This window comes from Anser cygnoides, chromosome 2, assembly GCF_040182565.1.
Source record: "Anser cygnoides isolate HZ-2024a breed goose chromosome 2, Taihu_goose_T2T_genome, whole genome shotgun sequence".
Taxonomy (NCBI): domain Eukaryota; kingdom Metazoa; phylum Chordata; class Aves; order Anseriformes; family Anatidae; genus Anser; species Anser cygnoides.
In genome coordinates, this window is record NC_089874.1 from 138,744,663 (window position 1) to 138,755,087 (window position 10,425).

At 50.8% G+C, this 10,425-nt stretch overlaps 1 long non-coding RNA gene across 7 annotated transcripts; it reads right to left on the minus strand.

Annotated features, from left to right (window-relative positions):
• Positions 1 to 799: 799 nt before the first annotated feature.
• On the minus strand, positions 800 to 9,492 carry LOC106030514 (uncharacterized). Of its 7 annotated transcripts, none has more exons than XR_007167643.2 (7): positions 8,476 to 9,492; positions 7,993 to 8,364; positions 6,275 to 6,416; positions 4,632 to 4,921; positions 4,117 to 4,275; positions 2,258 to 3,868; positions 800 to 1,491 (listed from the first exon to the last, which is right to left on the minus strand). It is a non-coding gene; the product is annotated as an uncharacterized lncRNA (long non-coding RNA). The 7 variants fall into 7 exon arrangements; XR_010828715.1 differs by lacking the exon at positions 800 to 1,491 and having other exon boundaries at positions 2,188 to 3,251; positions 3,630 to 3,868; positions 8,476 to 9,475; XR_007167648.2 differs by lacking the exon at positions 2,258 to 3,868 and having other exon boundaries at positions 8,476 to 9,469.
• Positions 9,493 to 10,425: the final 933 nt, after the last annotated feature.

The following is a 10,425-nucleotide window of genomic DNA, read 5'->3' on the forward strand; positions in this document are numbered from 1 at the left end:
AAGCCCTGAATTCATGTGAAGGCTGAAGATGCTGGAGATGTGCTGCTGCTGCATCCCCGTTACCCACGTCGGTGCAGCGAGCTGACGGCTGCCATCAAGGCAGTTTTGCTTCCTCACCCCCGGTACCGTGAGGAAACCGCAATTTCCTGAGCCGCTTTTGCTGTTTCGAGCGTGCTCTGCTCCCCAGTGGCTTGTTTCTGACACCGTGAGGAAATGCAGAGCGGTGCTTCGATGACATTTCTTGGAAATAGTAATATTCACTGCCCATACTCGGCAGACGCTGAGCCAGAAGAGGCCATTAGACGGTCGAGGCTCTCTTGCCGTGTGCCACGCGGTGCTCTCAGCTCTCCTGACGCCCCGCTCCCACTGCCCTGGTTTGTCATTACGGGCCGTGCTGCGGCCTCAGAAATCATTACTGGGGGAGGGCTGGGACTCTTAAAGATGCAATTAAGAAGCAGATGAGTTTAAATGTAGCTCGACACAGGAACGGAGAGGAGTTGATCCCTTCTGGGGAACGGCTTTTATTTCCCGAGGCTTTTAGCTCTCTCAGCTTCTGCTTTCCCCGCTGGCCCACCTCACCCGCGAGAGGCCGCTGAGGTGGAGCTGGGCGGGGAAGCGGCTCTGCAGGCCCCAGGAGCCACCAGATGCGTTCCCCAATCCAGCACTACCGCGTTTCCTCAGAAAGGTGCACGCAGACCTGGGTGTTGCCATCCCCGAGCCTTCCTGTCATGGGGGAAAGAGCGAGAGGACGCGCGGCCATGGGCCCTCCTGGTGAGCCACGAAACCAGCCGGAGGGACACGAGGAGGCCAGATCTTTGTGACAAGCGTACAGCAGCAGCAAGGCTTAAGGAAACAGGTATTTATTGGGAGATTTATTAATCTTTGTCCCATCGAAGAACACACACAGACCCTACTGGCCTACCCTGGCCTGTTTCTGACCATCGGCCCAAGAGCCAGCAGGGCCCCGTAATCCCCGTGGCCCCAAGGCATTGCTTAAGAGTTTGCAGGCAGGTTGTAAGCAACCATAAAAATGTCCCAAAGCTCACATCTCGGTCCAAAGTCTTGCGATGCTGCAGCTTTCTGTCTCCAAGGACTGCTTTTAGCTCAGGGAGAGGGGAGAAAGAAAAATCCTCTTGTTTGCTTTGGCTGGGGCTGCTGGTGCCTGTCAGCACTTCTGTCAAAAAACCCCACAACACCAAGCCCATGCTGAAACCCCACTGGTGGCCAATTCCCATCGCTGCCTGGTAGTACAGGCTCCTACACGGTTTGCTCCCAAAATATTTACTTTGTGATTAACTTGTGAGTGTGGACATCGTGCATGGTCCCGACAAACTCTGCAGTGAATAAAACGTAATTTTCCTTCGGGTTTACACAGGCACGATGAAAGCTGCACTCAAAGCAAGCCTTGAACAGGAATGTTTCAAATCACTTCTCTTCGGTTTCTTCAGTCCTGGAGTGGAACTGACTTCAGAATATTGTCTGGCCACTGACCTGTAAGAAAAGTTTAAACTTCTTTCATAACTCAGAGAGAAAACAGGGCCTCTCAGTTAGCCCTTTCCAAACCTTCCTGCCCCGGGCACCAGGAAAACCAGGCAGCACCCGGTCCGTGGCACAGCACAAAGGCAGGATGGAGCCCATCTCGTGCCAACACTCAGACCCGAGCTGTCCCGTCGGAGGTGAAACCGGAGGGCTCTGGAGCAGCAGGGCGAAACGCAGCTGACAATTCCTCTTCTGTCTGCTCCTGGGCACGCAATTTTAAATGAGACGCAGCTTCACAGAGTGATTTTGGAAGTCGCTTCCCCCTGGCTGAGCCAGTGCTGGAGCCCAGCTGGGGCTGGCCCGGCTCCTGGATGAGGGGCTGCGCTTCCAAAATGCGGCAGGGAGCTGGCAGGGGCGGTTTTGTGGCAGCCAGCATCTTTAGGAGCGTGTAAAAAAGCGGGACAAAGGACCCATTTCTACAAACCATGGGCGCTGGCTGAGGAAGGGTGTTTCTGGCAGCCCTCCCCCCCCTCCAGCTGCTGCTCCAAGCACAATCCCAGCAGCACCGCCGCACCCCCTGACCCGCCTCCGAAAAGGCATTTTTGGCACTGACACAGCGCATTTGGATCAAAGATGTTGTGCAGCGGCTCTGCCGATCCAGCAGAAAACTCCCCCTGTACAGCAGCTGCTGCTGCTGCTGGGCGGAGGAGGGCGAAAACGCCCAGGAACACAGGAGGAGTGCCCCTGGATGAAGTTTGCTGCTGTTTTCTGAAAATACCTGGCCTGAGGGCTGAAGGCATCCGTGTGGCAGCTTAACTCACGTGGTGCGACCGCAGCACGGGGAGTTGGGGGTGACTGGCGAGAAAGGTGGCTATGTTATACTCCTTTCTGGCAGAAAGCCTCTGCCAAGTGCTTGCAGACCGCTGGTCCGAGCCAGTCTGTGCAGTGTGCTCTTGCTCAAAGAGCAGCAGCACCAGGAACAGCCCTGGCTCAAATTCTGCCTTCCCAGAGGCGACTCCAGCGCTGCCGGCTGGGTTAAGTGCTGAGGCTGAGCACAAGTCCCCTGCTGCCGTTTGAAGTTGATGGTGTGGAGGGCTGTGCTATCTCGTGTCAGGAGCTTTATCGCAAGAGATCGGTGCTTTGTGCTCTGTACAGCCACGTCAGCTGCAGGCTGCCTTGTTTCATGGGCCGCATCCAGCATTTTCTCCGAGGCTGAGCCCAAGCTGCAACATCTTGGTCAATGTGAGCTAACAAAAACATGAGCTTCTTCAAAGAGAACAGAGCTGTGACATCCTCTGACCGTCCCATCCAACCCCTGCACACCAGATGCTGTCACTGCTGGCTGCTGAAGGATGATTGTGAGGCAGAAGCCAAAGAGCAAGCCTCCCATTTCTGCCTGTGACAATCTCTGCATTAATTCCTTAAAAGGGTTTCAAAACAAGAAGCCTGTAACAGGACCTGATACTAGAGAGAAAGGTAAAAGTAAACAATAACACAGACATCTGTGTGGCCAGAGGACAGACAATGAAAATTATATTAAATGCTGCAAAAGATCGGGTTAAAAAAAATGTGTTGCTTAAACCTCCCCCTGCCAGTAAGTGACCTTAAATATTCTCTGTTTTACTTGGTACGAATTTGCTTATGTTTATTTGGTTCAGCCCGCTCCATGCTGTGTCTCCGGCGTGTCTTATTCTTGTGTCACTCTCATGTCCTTTTGTGAAGCCAGCAATGTCACCCCACCGCTTTCCTTCCCTCGGTGCCAAGGGAGGAGGCTAAAGGAACAAAGCAGCAGAGCTGGTGTTTCCAGTGGAGAAAGCATGGTGATGAAGCTAATCAAAAACAATCTCTCTAGAACAATCGCAAGCTAATGTTATTCTTACAATGCTAGGCTTACAATAATCTGAGTTAAATGTGCCATATTGTATTCTTATACATACGTTTTATATATGTTTACTGTTAGATGGAGAAACACACAAATAACCCCCCTGCCCTCAGCTCCTTATTACTGATCTCTACATCTTACCAGATTTAGTCAGAAAGTCTGAATTATGTCAAAACAGGTAGATATTACCAACCCCCCAGGTATTTTATTATCAATCCTGATCAGAAATGTACATCCATGAAGCGGTATGTTGGGGCCACACGCTCACCTGCACGCACCTGCATCCCCTCTTTCTGCAGTGTAATCACTTCAGTGGTCAAAGTCAATTTTTTTTTCTAACCACCAGCACAGCAAAATGGAAATAGGCAACTTGTTTTGCTGCTCTGCTCCATACATCATTGCTGAGAATCAGCCACAAAAGGGCTCAGGAATTAGTGCTTAGCTGGCAGTTCTGCTGATAACGCATGAGGCGAAGCAGCCTGCTCGTTTACAGCCGCATTGTCCCTGCTGACAGAAGTAAAAATGTGCTTTTGTCACTGTCAATAAACAAATTGGAAACTGCTCAGGGAGATAGGAGCCCTGCCTAGCCCCGTTGTGTCAACAGGCAGAGAAGAGCAGCCAGCTGAGGGAGATGGGAAGGAGGGAGGAGGATGATCTGCCGGCACCTCATCCTGCTTCTCACTGGTCCTGACCTGTTTCAGGGGGAATTTTTGGACCTGGCGGCCGGTGAGGGCTGAGCGGGGCTCCTCGCTCACCTGTCCTCCTGACGCCGGTGATTGCAGCCCTGCCGGGCAGCGAGGTGTGTCCTGCAGCTGGAGGGAAATTTTCCATCAAAACAACAGGTTTTCATCAGGAAATGCCACTTCATCAAAGTCAGAGTGCTTCGAACCAGCTGAGCGGTTCCTAATGGACTCCTGAGGAAAGCAAGGAACAGATTTTTTTTCAGAAACCGTCTCGTTCATTGATGATTATTTGAACTGCAGGGGAGCCACATCTATGTGTCTGGGGGACTCCTAATATTCCAGACTCCATTTTCCAGAGCTGGGGATGCTGGAAATGCCTACCAGGAAACAGGGTTTGGCTCCCCGCAGTGCCGGATGGAGTCGGGCATCCCACAGGACACCATCTCACTCCGAGGACATGTGGGTTTCCATGCCCACCCCCAGGGAAAAAGGAGCCTGGGCATATTGAAGAGGGCATGGATAACAAAAAAGGAAGTTAATGGGGAAAAAAGGGGGTTTACAGGAACACCAAACCTGAAATAACTGACCTCAAGCCCAGGTTTTCCATTCAGGTCTCACACATGTCTAGGTGTTTATCCAAACTCCCATTTTGAAGTTGGACAGCTGCTGTGCAGCCTGTGAGGACCAAACGCACCCATCCTTCCACCGCCGGGCAAGGAAAGCACTGGGGCTTGGTAGCTCTCCTTTTCATTCAGAGGCATTCTGCAGGATTGCAGTTACCTAGCTCCGACAGAAACACTTCCCAGCGCCCAAGGGGCAAGACGCACGCTTATAACCTCCCCGTGAAGAGCTTCCGCTGCTGTTTCTGGTTGATTACCTGCAGTTAAGAGTGCACTTAGTTATGAGCACGGAGCTGAATTCCTCATTAACATCCATATCAGCTGCCCACATGTTCCTCCAGAGCACTGGTTTAGCTTCAGACAAGCAAAGGGTGGCAGCCCCTGCGCTGAGAGCAGAGGAGGTGCCCCATAGCTCTGGCTGCGTTTGAGGAAAGGCATTAAATATATTAAATACATCTCCTTTCTTTTGCCTGCAGAAAGTAAAAGGAGTGAGCGACACAGGCAATGACAAGGGAACGTGAGGAAACATGAGGGATTTGGAGGGAAAAATGTTTTCCTATTGTCACCAGTGAGGCTTGGTGCCTACAGCAGGGGTTATGATCTGTGGAACGTCTCATCTTTTTCCCACCCTGATGGACATGGGTTTACTGAACTCAGAGACACAACTGAGCAGTCTTTTACCTCTTTCTCTTTGACCTCTTTTTGCTTTTGCCATATTTCATAGACCCACAGAATGGTTTGGGTTGGAAGGGACCTTAAAGCCCACCCAGTTCCAGCCCCCTGCCATGGGCAGGGACACCTCCCACCAGACCAGGTTGCCCAAAGCCCCATCCAGCCTGGCCTTGAGCACCTCCAGGGATGGGGCATCCACAGCTTCTCTGGGCAGCCTGTGCCAGGGCCTCACCACCCTCTGAGCAAATAATTTCTTCCTATCTGATCTAAATCTCCCCTCTTTTAGCTTAAAGCCATTCCCCCTTGTCCTATCCCTACACTCCCCAACAAGGAGTCCCTCCCCAGCTTTCCTGTAGTCCCTTTAGGTACTGGACCTCTAGTTCCAGTGTTATCTCACTCTTAGCCTCATCAGATTTTCACTACAGGAAAATTATTTCCACTACTTGGGTTTTAATTAAAAAATGGTTTAAATTCCACTCATTATTTAGTGGAACTTGAAGAGCTTTAAATGAGCTGAACATGCATTTATTCTTTTCTTTTATTTTTTTTTATCGTATGGCTTTTCATCTTCTAATTACTCCATCAAGGCTTGAAAAATCACAGATTTCCTACGGCCCGTGTTTCAGGTGAGGGCTCAGTCCAGTTCGCTGTGTGGTATTAAATACAAAGCAGAGATCAAAGAGGAAATGCAGCACTCTGTGTTCGGCACAGAATCTGCCAGTGCTGTTCCGAGGCGTGTTTCAGACGGAGCCATGAAAACCGATTTGCAAAGGCAAACTCGGCTGCAGGCTTTCTGAAAGAATTCAGTGCTAACTGAACCAATGATCTCTCTCACTCTTTTTTTTTTAAAAAAAGGAACTCTATCAGAAAAAAAAAAAAAAAAGAAACATCCTTAATATTCCTAACACAAACCAGGCTCGATTCCAGAAATATTTTACCTCTGAGTAAGCGGGGAAATGAGCTTCTTGTGCCGTCCTACTCCAGTGACTCACGGCACGGCGCAGCCCAGAGCATCCTTGCACAGCCCCCCCGTCAGCAGCAGTGCTCAGCCAAGCACGTGCCTCCTCCACAGCTCACAGGCTGCAAGCAAACGAAAGATTTATGGCACGGTGGGTACGAAATACGTATTCCTTACGTGCACTCTGTGACATGCGTTTAAGCTCTGAGAGCTCTCATGTAAAATTAAAGCACGGTAAATGCTGATCTTCCTTAATGTTGTGCCGGTTTTGTATTGCATATCTTGTTCAGCCGCTTCAAGACAAAATCCTGTTCCCGCTGGGTTATGGTGGGTTGTCCCAAACGGCCAGTGGATCCCTTTGGTAAGGTAAGCCCATGCCTTATTGGCATCTGGGGAAAAAAATCAACAAAAATCTTCACAGGAAGGTTCTGCTTCCCCCTTACCTGGTGTTCCCTGGCTGCAGTGAATGGAAAACAAGGCATATTTATTCTCACTACTGTTTTAAGTAAGAGATGCTGATTCTTTAACAAATCCCAAGGCAGCACACATCTTTAAGCTCAAAAGGCACGGCTGGGGGACAGAGCAGAGCCAGGAGGAGAGGCAGACCCATGGCCCCAGCCCAGCAGCCCTCACGCTCCTCTCCAGGCAGAAGCAAGTCGCCAAGCAAGCGATATCCAACGCAACGAGAAAAAATGATTTCCAGCTCTCCAGCACTGAGGCTTGGTGCCTACAGCAGGGGTTACGAGATGCCTTCTGATGTCACATATATCTTGTCCTGATGTGCCATCCTCTTTTCTCTAGCATTCATTCCTTGACTACCTTGATTACCAGGGCACAGACCCAGGCGCGCCAAGCCCTCACCCGTGGGGCGGTGTGACCCGGCTCGCAAAATCTGCTTTGCAATGACCCAGGAGCCTGAAAAAGCTCCCGAATCAGTGCCAATTATTCGTGTGTCACTTCGGATGCAAACAGCAAACAGCTCCTGGAGGCGAACGGTTCTGACAGTCGGAAGATACTGTACCACGTCTCATCTAGAGGAGCCGTTTGCTTCTCAGTAGGTATGACGCGAAGTCCTTGACAATTCCTTCTTAGCAGCCACCATCTTCAGTCACCCTAAGCTCTTTTTTTTTTTTTCCAGTCAAAATAAATGCTAATACAATGCGGGTCTTTACACGCAATATATCCTTTATAAAAGGAAGTCGTGGGTGTTCTTGTTTGCTTTATGGTTTATATTTTTGCAACAAATAAAAATACCAAACTAACTTTCGGGAAATAAGAATTTATGCACTGAATTTATGCAGGCTGGGTGCAGCAAATATCACGCAGTTCACTGATCCTGGTGAAAATGAGAATGAAAAACGTCCCCCCTCACACATTTGCTCAAGCATTGCTAAATGCGCAAAAGCTTTCATATCGTGGTTAATTACAGAAATGGCAATGTGTCTTTCATTGTATCTGAGCGAGAGGAGCAAGATAAGAAACGAGAATTACAATATAACAAAGCCAATTTCTGAACCCAGCTGTAACCACGGCAACCTTCATTCACAGTATTTAACTGGGAGTATAGAAAGATGGTGCACTTGGCAAGCCGGAATAAATCATCTACAACATTGGCTTGCAAATGTTGCAAAGACGTGAACTTTTACAAAAATTAAACTTTGCAACAAGTTTACGTCTGCATAAATCACTTGACATTACCTCTGCATTCCCCTGCTCACGTTGGCCACAGGTAAATGTCCTCACCGCACAGGCAGACGTTAGGGGAGATACATTTCAGGATGATGCACAAAGGGAAAAAAAAAATAGATGAATTCCAAAATTAAATATTAACACAGACCCTAGTTGAATACGCCGTGCTGGTGCAGCTGGCGTTAAAAGCTGGCACCGTCACCAGCAGTGAGGATTTTAGATTTCCTCGATCGTACAAAGTCGAGGGGTGGCCCTCAGCCAAGTTCCCCCCTCGCTCACGTTTTTCCCTCCCACCTTCGCTGGCGTCAGGAGCCTCAGCCGCTGCGGTGTCACGGTCCCCGGCGGCTCCCCGTGCGTGAGCTCGGGTACGGGAGCAGTGTGCTATTAACAGAAAACAAAACAAGAGAGAAGTCATGGATCGATACCCTGACGTTTCCTCCCCGCATCCAGCCTCTCTGATGCTCTGGGCTGCTAGGAGGGCACTTCTCTCACCGGCTGCTCCCTGGCACTCGGTGCAGCCCCATCGCTTTGTTCTGCTTCATACCGTGGCTTTTTTCCTTCCCATTTGTGCTAAAATTGTGTTTTTAAAGCGGAGTGCCCATGGCAGAAGTGAGGGACCCAGCTGCAGCCCAGCCTGCCCTGCTCCTCGGCTGCGGGGGCAGCTCCCAGCAAGAACCATTTTGGAAAGGATCCCGAATCCAGCAGGTGATGGGAGCCCCCTCTCTGAGGAGGGAGGAGGGGGAAAATTGGGATCAGAAACTATTTATGTGAACCTCTGTTCAGGAAGTCTTTGCATTAGGGTGGGCTCTCCGGGGAGAGAGGCTTTGTGCAGCTGCAGGCAACTGGTGCAGAAAGTGGCTGTAGCTGGCGGGATAAAGCAAAAGGAAGAAAACCAGCAAGTTTCCAAAACCAAAACCAAACCCTTCCTCTTTATATGTTTGATGTAGCTGTCTGGTTTGAGGCAGCTAGTGAATGTGCTTTCACTTGCCATTTAATGGTGGTCAAAAGAAGAGGAAGAATGCCCCAGATGCTTTGACATCCACTACAGCAATGCGCAGTGACAGTCTCGTAACCAGAGGTAGCCCCACAAAATTGGTTAGTGGTGCTTGGAAGTGAGAAAGAAGGAATTTCTAGGTCACAGGGACGGTAGATTTCTGGCAGGACTCCTATCACCGAACCTCCTCCTCCACAGCATGAGAGCAGAGCCATAGCAGAGACGCAAAAGATGAGGTAGCAAGGTGCCTGGCACCGCTGTGATTGTTGCAGGCACACCAAGACCCTGAAAACCTGAGCGTCTGGCACTGTGAGTGCTGTAAACGCGGCTTTAAGGAATGACCCTGCAGCGTGGGTTCAGTCGTGCTGTAGTCCTTTTTCCCTTAATTGAGTTTTCCTTGTTTTATGTACAAAATCCCTGCTCAAAACAGGCTGGCGCTGCTGGCTACCAGCACGCAGGGCTTTGAGACCAGGAGGTAGGTCTGTGCCCGTAGCTCATCCTTAAGAATTTAAACCCAGCCGCTTTTTTTATTATTATTACTTATTTTTTTTTGAGGAAGACCTGGCAGCATTTGTAAACTTCTCTTTCCTGCCACGGCTGGAATGCCTGGGTGCGAGCCCTGCCGCAGCGAGTGTCGGAGCCAGGCAGCAGGTCCCGTGCCTCTGAGCACAGGCTGGGCACGGGGAGCGCACCGTGTGTGCGCATGGGGCCCGAATATATCACAAGCTGGAAGCGCTTCAGAGCTGCCAGCGGCGCGGATTCGCTACTCAAAGCCCCGCATAGGTGAAGGACGCAAGGCGCTGACCTTTCCTACGGCCCTGGGAATGTGGCTGCGGCCCCAAATGACTCTCTAGAGCTGCCGCCGCTGCTCGAGGCGGAGAAGCCTCTTTGCCAGCGCTGTGTCTCTGAACAAAGCACCTTTTTCATGTGTACTTTTCAGGGAGAGGGAAGGAATTCTCTCTGATTCAACAGGGCATTCAGATCCCCCTTCCAGGCTGCTGCAGCGCTGTCATTCTGCTACGTGGGCTTCAAATTGAAAGTTAACGAAAACCAACGCACTCCTCATTTCTCCCGAGGGGCGTTTGCTGTCTCATTTCACGGCTGAGCAAAGTAAGTCGGGAGAAAACACCTCCTCGTTTGACAAAGGCTGCGGGGTCTCCGAGGGCTGTCTGGCAGCAGTATCGTTGCATCCGTGTCACTGCTGTCACGCTGAACGAGCTGCGCTCCTTTTCCTAAGGGTGCCCTGCGCCAACCTCCCGCACGGCAACGTGTGCGCGAGGCGAGCATCATCAGGACTGCCGGGCACCCTTAGTCCTCCCCGGGGAAGCGACCGAACGGCGTCCTCAGAAAGCTGACAACCGGAGAGCAGCAGAAATCACGGACTCATGTTTGGCACCGGGTGTCGCGCTCGCAGCTGCGCTGGGTGCCTGCCAGGAGCCAGCTGCCCG